Source organism: Natrix helvetica, assembly GCF_964273705.1.
Source record: "Natrix helvetica genome assembly, chromosome: Z".
Classification (NCBI taxonomy): Eukaryota; Metazoa; Chordata; class Lepidosauria; order Squamata; family Natricidae; genus Natrix; species Natrix helvetica.
In genome coordinates, this window is record NC_138554.1 from 2,873,010 (window position 1) to 2,883,669 (window position 10,660).

Sequence of the window (10,660 nt, forward strand, 5' to 3'; positions counted from 1 at the left end):
TGATGAAATGCTTGGTAGCCTGGTGGACACATTTCCACGAGGGGAAGACCTCCCTCGTGGCCCAACCAGGTCTCCGTTATTCCCGCGAGGTCCGGCTCCCCCTCTAAAATTAGATCGTGAATGAGGGGGGCCTTGTTAACAACGGACCTCGCATTGCATAACAACAGCCTCAGGCCCTGGGTCTGTAACTCTTGACCACCTAGACCGCGGGGATTGGTACAAGCGACCGGGTGTAACCAGCAACCACGGTCTCCCAACCGACTATAAGTTCTTAATCTGTCCTCGTATCTGCCCCTCCCTGCGACCGTTGGAATTAAAGAGCCCTGTATAGGAATGATATTCCTAGGAATGAGATAGATAGATTGATAGATAGATAGATAGATAGATAGATAGATAGATAGATAGATAGATAGATAGATAGATAGATAGATAGATGGTGGGTGGATGGAGATAGAGATAGAGATAGAGATAGAGATAGAGATAGAGATAGAGATAGAGATAGAGATAGAGATAGAGATAGAGATAGAGATAGAGATAGAGATAGAGATACAGATGAGATAGAGATAGAGATAGATAGATATAGAGATAGATAGATGATAGATAGATAGATAGATAGATAGATAGATAGATAGATAGATAGATAGATAGATAGATATAGATATGGATATAGATATAGAGATAGATAGATGATAGATAGATAGATAGATAGATAGATAGATAGATAGATAGATAGATAGATAGAGATGGAGACGGATATATAGATATATAGATATATAGACATATAGATATATAGATATATAGATATATAGATATATAGATATATAGATATATAGATATATAGATATATAGATATATAGATATATAGATATATAGATATATAGATATATAGATATATTCTTATTTTAATACAAGTATGTAAATCTTCGCATATCTATTAGTATTTCTCTTAATTTATTTAACTTTATAATACATTATTTTCATATTTATTCTCTAACCATTGGTAAAATAGCTCCCATACATTATAATAATCAGATTCTTCCTTTCCTTTAAGTGCAAGTGTTAATCTATTCATTTCTGTGCATTTTAATATTATAAAATATAATTTTATGTTATAAAATATAAGACACCATTTTTGTGAGGCAAAGCAGTGATCGTTTTTTTTTTAAAAAAAGGAATTTAAAATGGAAAATGAGAGAACAAATTTTACTTTAGTGTAAAGTGAAAATAGTTCCAAAAACTCCCTACCCCTTTTCATGCAAGAGAGACTGGATTGAACAAGCATTACCTCGATCTACCCTCAACTGATGTTTTTCAGTATTCAAATCTTCAAATTAAAGAAAAGCAAATATCTCTAACAGGGAGCCAAGAAGATGAAATAGGTAAGTATTTAGGTATATGAGAGATGAAGGCATTGTTGCTTTTGTAAATGCTCTCACAATGTTGTCCCAAGCACAGTATTTTATTACTGGTTCACTTGTGCGCGCATTTCTGCGCACGTGCAGAAGCGGCCCGGTGGGTGGGCGGAGCCTCCAACCGCCGTCACTACCGGTTCGTCCAATCGGAGGCAAACCAGCAGCCACCCACCTCTATCCCAAGCACAGTACCCTATTTGGAATATATATTTCCCATTAAAAGAAGGTTCTTGAATTATTTGTTCACCAATGGATTTGCTTGTTTGGGGTTTTGTTTGCTGAATTAATTTTTGAAAGGTTTATGGTGCATTTTCGTATTTTAACCATTAGCGCTGCCTTTGACGGGAATCCTTCCAGGTAAATGAATCTTCATCTTACCGTTGATGGAGAAGAACAGCTGGTTACTTTGAGGAGGAGGAATTAATCCTCCAGGCGATTCCCGGAACCAGCAGGTACAATTTATCTCTGTTTGATCCGAGTTCAGATCTGAAGTCCTGAGTTCGAAAGTATTGTTATTGAGCTGTTCATACGTGACTGTTAAATCGGATTGATCCTTGCAGTAGAAAATGAAAGAATCTGCCGAATATTTTTTTGGCAGGGAGCATTTCAACGGGATCTCTTCTCCTTTAATTATGACGGCGTGTGCAAGCGACGAAGAGAGTGTGGGAGCTCGAATCCATGAATCTGTCCATGAACCCAAAGAAAGAAAGAGAAGGCATTCAGCTCTTCCTTCTGATCAACTCCTGGAACCAAATCTTGACACCAGAAACCACAACCAAAGATGGTATTCAGCCGGTTCGGACTGGTTCAGGAGAACCGGTACCTCCAACAATCAGCTGGCCCCACCCACCTGCCCCTGCCCTATCCTGTCCTTTATTTCCTGCTTTCTAGCTCATCTCAATCTCAAATATTCATCTTACCAATAAAGCTGAAGGACAGTTGGTTACTTTGAGGTGAAGTGAGCCATCCTCCAACTCTTTCAACGAACCCGCAGGTACATTCTATGAACTTTGAGTTGAGATCTACAGTTCTGAGACTGAAGGAATTTTTATAGAGATGTTCATTTACGATTGTTAAATCTGATTGATCCTTGCAATAGAAAACGAAGGATTCTGCCTGAGATTCTTCTGGGGGAGAGCATTTCAAGGGGATCTCATCCCCTTTAAAAATGACACGACGCTGAACGGAGGAGGACAGTCGGGGGGCTGATAGCTTTGAATCTGCCCGTGAACCTGAGGAAAGAAAGAGAAGCCACTGAGTTCTTCCTTCTGATCAACTCCTGGAACCAGATCTCTTCACCAGAAGATCCACCACCGATTCCCAGAATGGCTCCCATCCATAAACTGCGTTGGGAATCCTTGCAAGGAAAGAACAAAAAAGGAACCAACACTATAAATGAAATAGTCTCCAACATTTGATTGAACAGCCATTAGAAGGAGACCTGTTTGATCTTCAACATGGATATACAGACGTTTCACTCCGGAAGGGCATGACTCTTTTCTCCAGTATCCACTGTCAAGGTTCCAATTTATACATCCCCCAATGTTGAGAACTCCGAGCATATTCCTCAAAGAACATTTCATTGGGACGTATCAAATTGGCACAAACTTGGTGGGAAACTGGCTCTAAGTCAGTGGTTCTCAACCTTCCCAATGCCGCGACCCTTTAATACAGTTCCTCATGTTGTGGTGACCCCCAGCCATAAAATTGGTGTCTCGGTTCCTAAGACCATCGAAAATATGTGTTTTCCGATGGTCCTAGGTGACCCCTGTGAAAGGGTCGTTCGATCCCCCAAAGGGGTCCCGACCCACAGTTTAAGAACCACTGGATTAGAGAGAGAGAGATTAGAGAGAGGGTGGAGAGACAGACAGATAGATGAGAGAGAGAGAGAGATAGGACGGACAGACAGATGATAGATGGATAGATAGATAGATAGATGATAGATAGATAGATAGATAGATAGATAGATAGATAGATAGATAGATAGATAGATAAACAGACACAGATAGATTAGACACACAGACACAGAGAGAGAGAGAGAGAGAGAGAGAGAGAGAGAGAGAGAGAGAGAGAGAGAGAGAGAGAGAGAGAGAGAGAGAGAGAGAGAGGATGGACAGACAGATGATAGATAGATAGATTAGAGCAGTGGTTCTCAACCTTTCCAATGCCGCGACCCTTGAATACAGTTCCTCATGTTGTGGTGACCCCCAGCCATAAAATTGGTGTCTCGGTTCCTAAGACCATCGAAGATATGTGTTTTCCGATGGTCTTAGGCAACCCCTGTGAAAGGGTCGTTCGACACCCCCCCCCAAAGGGGTCCCGACCCACAGGTTGAGAACCACCGCTCTACGTTCTCACCGGTTTTACACCCAATTCAAAATAAAACTTTGTCACTTCCCCCCCCCAGAGTCACCAGTCACATGGTCCAATCAGCATATATAGTCCCGTTGCTAAGTGACTTCAGTCTCCACCTTTCGAACACCTGCACAAACGTCCTTGATTCCCAGGGGAAAGAATTTTGTTTTGGCTACGGCACCCCAGTTATCTCCACACCTCCATCCCTGCCCAGAGCTGCAGGCTATGTCAGCCCTTAAGCAATGTGAAAAGAAAGCTCCTTTGAGGAAAGCTACAGAAAAGACAATGGCTACAGTTGGGCCATCTTCAGTGTTGAAAGCCACCTAATGGCTGGAGGCTCGATGTCCTTAGCGCTGGATGGTTTTTTTTTTGCGTTGCAAGATCCGATTAGAGCGCGTAGTAAGCTGCTGCTCTTCAAGAACCAGCACTGATGATGGGACCATTAATGCAAAAAAAACCCATCAATTTTGGAGAACACCAGCCACCTAACACTCCAGCTTCAACGGAGCTACACACTTCCTCGGTATTAAGCACGCCAAGATCCTCCAACGCTTCTCTGATGTCATTTCCCCTTTTACCTCCCAATTTATATCATTCCTCTGCTCCTTAATTCAGATTTTTTTTCCCCCATCTGCCTGGAAAAATGAATGCTGTTCTTCTCAATATCTGAACCGATCCTCTCCTGTGCTTTAATATTTCTTTGTTTACTTATTTACTTCCTTATTTATCTGTTTGTTAGAATTTGTCAAACGAAAACAAGAATAAAAGAGAAAAAAATGCACTGACAGGGACGATTAGGCACTTATGCACGCCCCCTGTACTGACCACTTAAGTATGAAGTAAGGTCCACGGAAGTCAATTTGCAACTGAAACCGTGAAAATTTCTAGCTGAGACAATTGGATCAGGTAGAGAATTCAAGACATTGACAACTCTGTTACAGAAATCATATTTTTTGACAGTCAAGTTTAGAATGATATACGTTGAATTTAAAGCAGTTGTTTCCACGTGTATTGTTGCGATTAAAACAAAACATGTTGCTTACCGGTAAAGCATTACTACAGATAATTTTGTAAGCAATACTTAGGTCTGACCACAAGCGACACAGTTCAAAAGCGAGGATTTTGAGCCTAGTAGCCTAGGGAATTCTATTGTGTACAGAAGAGTGCGAAACTTTTCCCGTGAAGTACTTCTGAAACCGCTCGATTGTACTGACGTAAAGATATATGGTGAGATTCCAAACAGTTGAGCAATACTCTTAAGATTGGTCTAGCATAGGTTTTATAACCTCTCATTAGCGATACGATGCTTTGAATTTCTATAAGAGCTGCCATCTCTACAGCTTCTCCTCGAGATACGTTTTGCTATTCCTAAGAGAGATCACATTCCTCTTTCCACTCAAATGGGTGGAAACTAATCAAGGAGAGAAGCAACTTAGAACTGAGGAGAAATTTCCTGACAGTTAGAACAATTAATCAGTGGAACAGCTTGCCTCCAGAAGTTGTGAATGCCACAACACTGGAAGTCTTTAAGAAGATGTTGGATAGCCATCTGTCTGAAACAGTATAGGGTTTCCTGCCTAGGTAGGGGGTTGGACTAGAAGACCTCCAAGGTCCCTTCCAACTCTACTATTGTATTATAAACCTTCAGCCTCCTCTCAACCATCTAAAAAAGTAAACCCCTCATTTATCAGTCCCCTCTTAAAAGCATCTTGGATTGGCCTTGTTGTCTTGGGCTTCCAGCTGATGGCTTGGATGAAGGTCCATCCAAGTTTTCATCCCTCCCTGGTCTTTCAGGACTACTTTTATGTTTGCTCTCTGGGGTTGGTAGACCATGCTTCATGTTATACCAGGGAGGAGAAGAAATGGAGGTGGGCATTTTTCACAAGGAAACCTCTTAGATTCACCAGCCATCTGCAGATCCCTTCTGAAGAAGCAATGAGAATTTGGACCAACCCAAGGAGAAAAGAACGGCCAATCAGCTACATGCACAGAGATATGTTTTTCTCCTTCAGCATCTCTCTACGGGCTTTTAGTTTCATTCGACCCTCTCCCTCCTTCAAACACCGTAACACAGTCTATCTTTTTATGAACACAAGCAAGGTCTCTATGAGGGTCTCTTACCTGCTCCCAGGAGGATCCATGAAAGGCCTGAAAGAGAGAAGGAGGGAAGGTGGAGTTAAGAGAAGGAGAGATGATCCCAGCCTGTGCAAGACTTTCATCCCCACCATCCTCAACTGAATCTTCTTCTCTGAATGGATGCATCAATACAATACAATACAATACAATAGTAGAGTTCGAGGGACCTTGGAGGTCTTCTAGTCCAACCCCCTGCCTAGGCAGGAAACCCTATACCGTTTCAGACAAATGGCTATCCAACATCTTCTTAAAGACTTCCAGTGTTGGGGCATTCACAACTTCTGGAGGCAAATTCTGTTCCTCTGGTTAATTGTTCTCACTGTCAGGAAATTTCTCCTCAGTTCTAAGTTGCTTCTCTTCTTGGTTACTTTCCACCCATTGCTTCTTGTCCTGCCCTCAGGTGCCTTGGAGAATAGTTTGACTCCCTCTTCTTTGTGGTTCAAGAGATGCTTCAGGGTAGAAACTGGTCCTTGGTCTAATCCTCCCTGCATTTTTTGATGCCTCAGATCTGTCTCTCTCTGTGTCCACATCAAGATCTCTTTCTTTGGCTGTTTCTCTTGCGGGTTTTCTGACTGAAACATGGACCAAGGATGGCACTGAAAGACTTCAACAGCCAAGATCCAGACAAATCAATCAATCAAGATCCATTGGACCATACAATAAATTAGATTTCCCTTATAGATTAAAATACCCATTATGAAGAAGATTTTTTTAAAAGTATGTTATGAAGAGAAGAAATTATAATTGAAATCTTCCCCGCAGACTCAATTCTATACTGAGGTAGAACCGACTTTGTTAAGATATTAAAATTTCATAGCTGGAGCTGTGGGGTTATTGTTAGATCGGGTAATGGAAAGGCGCACTCACGCTAAAGGCAACAACAGCTCTTCATTGTAACAGAAGAAGGATGTACACTCCAGCGAAGGTTGAGTCTGACAGCCGCCTTTTATAGGGAGCTGTCAGACCCTTCGACCAATGAGATTAAACCTCTGTTCCCGCCAGAACAGAGGACCTTGGTGGAAACCATTATAACTGAAGCTAGTATCTAACAGTTATGCAGAGAGAACGTGCCATTATAGCTTTGATTGGAGAGTGCTGGTGCCTGTGTGAGGCAATCTGTGCGGTGATTGGTTCCTGGGGGTGTGGAGGAGGAATTCCCTTTTTTCCCGCCTTTTTCTTCTGTGTGCTCTGTGATTTACCTCACGATACTCCTGTTGAGACTGACTAACTTTTTTGCTCTGTATAGTCATGGAGTCCTCAACTTTTGAGCACAATTGAGACCAGAATTTCTGTTGCAAAATGTTCTGTCCCGTGATTCCAATGAATATGCAGACACAGGCTTGGCTGTCTGCCACAACTGATTACATAGATAAAGCCACCCCTTGGCTAGGAGCCTAAAAAGTTATCTTCAAGAACCCAAGATAAAACTTACGGAATGCTTTCTCAACGGCTAGTAAAATGGACTGTTTTTTCCTGCAAAGATTCCCCTCCCGTCGCTCCACCTATAAACTCTTTGAGAGGGGCCACACCCTTAACCAGATGTCCCTACTTCCTTCTATGACATCTTCTCCACAGCTGTTCCTGTCTCCTATCAATTCGACGTCTACGCACATCAGGGACAACCTCCCTCTGTTCCTCCTCACTGCTCCCTGACTCAGATGCCACTGGTGGCCAACAGGCCTCTCTAGTTCCTGCTATGACTCCAAACACCGTCCAGACTCTTCCTCATCCTCCAGAGCAGTCCCACAATGGTTTGAGCTGTCAGAGTCCACCAACAGCTCAGCCGGCCGCTGCTGGGCCACAACACTAAGTGAGACAACTGTAAAGGGAATTTTGCCCCATTTTTTGACCTTTTTGGCCACAGTTGTTAAGTGAATGGCTTCAGTTGTTCATTTAGTGACAGGATTGTTAAGCGAATCTGGCTTCCCCATTGACTTTGCTTGTCAGAAGGTCGCGAAAGGGGGTCATATGACCTCGGGACACTGCAACTGTCATAAGTATGAGTCAGTTGCCAAGAGTCTGAATTTTGATCAAGTGACCATGGGAATGACCAACGGTTATAAGCGTGGAAAATGGTCATGGATCTATTTTTCAGTGCTGTTGTGGCTGCAAATGGTCACTAAACGACCTGTTGTAAGTCAAGTACTACCTGTAGTTGTAAAATATATTTATTTATATAAAACAACACGCTGGTGTCAGCGTCTCTGACTCCATTTGGACACCAGCTGCGCAATTCCCTGGCAGACTCCTAGAATAATGTTATGCCCAGGATTTTCCCCTATTTGATGTGTTTTCTCTTCTGCCCTAAACTGAAGCTCAGTTGCACCTCATCATTTCTTCACCGCTTGCTGCAATCAGGGATGACTTTGTTTTCTCCTTTGGAGTTGGAACACAATGTCACTGTACAATATCCCCTCATCTTCCTGTCGTGGATGATGGTTCTTCCTTGTTGGTCCAGGAGGAGACGGAGTGAAGGAGTCCTGGATGCATGTGTAAGTGACCTCAGAGTCCTGGGAAAGAGAGTGGAACAGAGGACGTTGCTCAAACATTCAATCTCCATACAACTCAGGAATCTCGAGAACAAGGGATTGCTCCATCTTTTTGCAATATTTTTAGAAATAAGTAAGTTTAACTCGTCCGCTGCAGCCCAGAAAGATTGCCAAGCCACCAAGTAAAAGAAGAAGGATTGGCCTTCGGCATCAGATCTGACCAAACCAAATTTCCCGTCTCAGATTCCTGAGGGTGATAAGATGTTCCTAAGAAGAAACCTTCTCTAAAACTTTGTCTCCAGCACTTATTTAAAGGATTGTTTATAATCCACTAATTCTTAACTATATCTTTCATTTTGTAGGTTTGTGTGAGCTTTAAGGCCAACAAAATATCTTGGGCAATACATGGTGTGTTAAATTGAAAGCAAAAAAGGGAGAGATCTTTCCCCATCTTTGAAAGAAATATCTAGGGGTACAACAGTGCCTAAATTCTTTTGGTTGAAACCAAAAAAGGCAAAGTAACAAAGAGTAGATGTTAACAGAGATCAACACAAGTGGACCTTCGGAAGCTAAATTCTTCATGAACTGAACAGCTGGAGTTCAGCTGTCTACTAACATTACACCAATATGTCTCAGGCACTCTAAACTACAACTGCATCTCGTTTGTCTCTACACAATGAGAGTTGGATGACTCCAGAGGATACAAAAAGTCATTAGATGGGACTCCATGAACCTGGTTTCACTCTCCAGTGTAAACAGAACTCTCATGTGGATGCTGAACAAAGTCATCCATGAATCCCACCAGCTACCTTGACAGACGAAGATGTAGCTGCTGCTGTTGCTTGAGGTTCCATCATTCCAAGAACATCTCCTTCCTCTTTCTTTTCCGCCAGCTGAAATGTCTCGTGGGATGGAGATACTTCCAAGACGGCAATAAAAGTAAAAAAGAAGGACGAATCATTCCACCCTCTTCACAGATAGTCTCTCAAACCCAGATCTGGCTCCCCTTTGCTGCCTCCCCAGAGGGTCTCTCAGTCCACATCTCCAACCACATCAGGAGCCACATCTGGGACTCCAGGTAAGGGAACCCTTGAACCCAAATCGCTTCACTTACTCCTCTTCTTCTTCCAGCAATAAAGGGCCAAAGGAACCAGAAGGATTATAAGAGGAAGCGCCGTCCAGGAATATCTCCAAATAGGATTTGAATCTTGGGTACCAACTGGTTTGACTAACAAACAAAAAAAGATGATTTAGTATTTCTCGTCAGAACATTTTTACTCTGCCTGTTCTTGAAGGTTTAAATTCTATTACATCTATAAATGAAACAGACCCTTTTTAAAAATCAAGTTCAGTTCTGGATTTTTCATGGACCTCTCTGTGGAGTTTCCTTAAAAGCCCCGCAGAAGCCATTTGCCTTTCTCCACATCTTCCTTTGTCCTTCCTAGTCTGGCCTGTGGTGCATTGGTGGGATTCAAAAAAAATTTACTACTTGGATGTGGCTTGGACATGGCTTGGTGGCAGGGGAAGGATACTGCAAAATCCCCATTCCCTCCCAAACAGCTGGGATTTGGGAGGCAGAGAATAGATAGGGGCGCGGCCAGCCAGAGGTGGTATTTACCGGTTCTCCGAACTACTCAAAATTTCTGCTACTGGTTGTCCAGAACTGGTCAGAACCTGCTGAATGCCACCTCTGCTGTGGTGGTAGGATTTCCTGATAGTCTCCCATCCAAGAATTCATCCCATCCATCCTTCCCCTGATGGACTCACCTGTGACCTTCACTCCCTGGCTCCAAGAAGTCATGACCCAGCGCCCATTTATATTTTCCTCATAACTGCAAGCAAATTCCCCACTGTGGTTGAAGGTGGCATGCGGGATTCTCAGAGAGCCATTTTGAGGAGGATCTGAGAGATCACTGGAATCCTTCCTAAGACCTTCATAGCTGCTGGTGATCTCCACCCCATCCTTGTAGAAGTGGAACTTCTTCTCTGCGTTGTCTCCTTCCGTTGAGCAGAGGAAGAACAAGGGGTCACCTTCCTTCACCCTCTGGGACAACGGATCCACTCTCAGCACGGGGGAAGGGAGGCTGCCTGCATAAAATGTTCGGAGATAAATTAATGTCTACTGTGAAGCAGAGAAGTTTCCTGCAATCATCCACATCCTTGAAACTATGACACCATTTTTCCCCAAATGTTTTTTATTTTCTTTTAATACAAATATTTCATCATTCATTAAACAGTGTGCTGTCTGGGTACAAATGTTTTGCATCA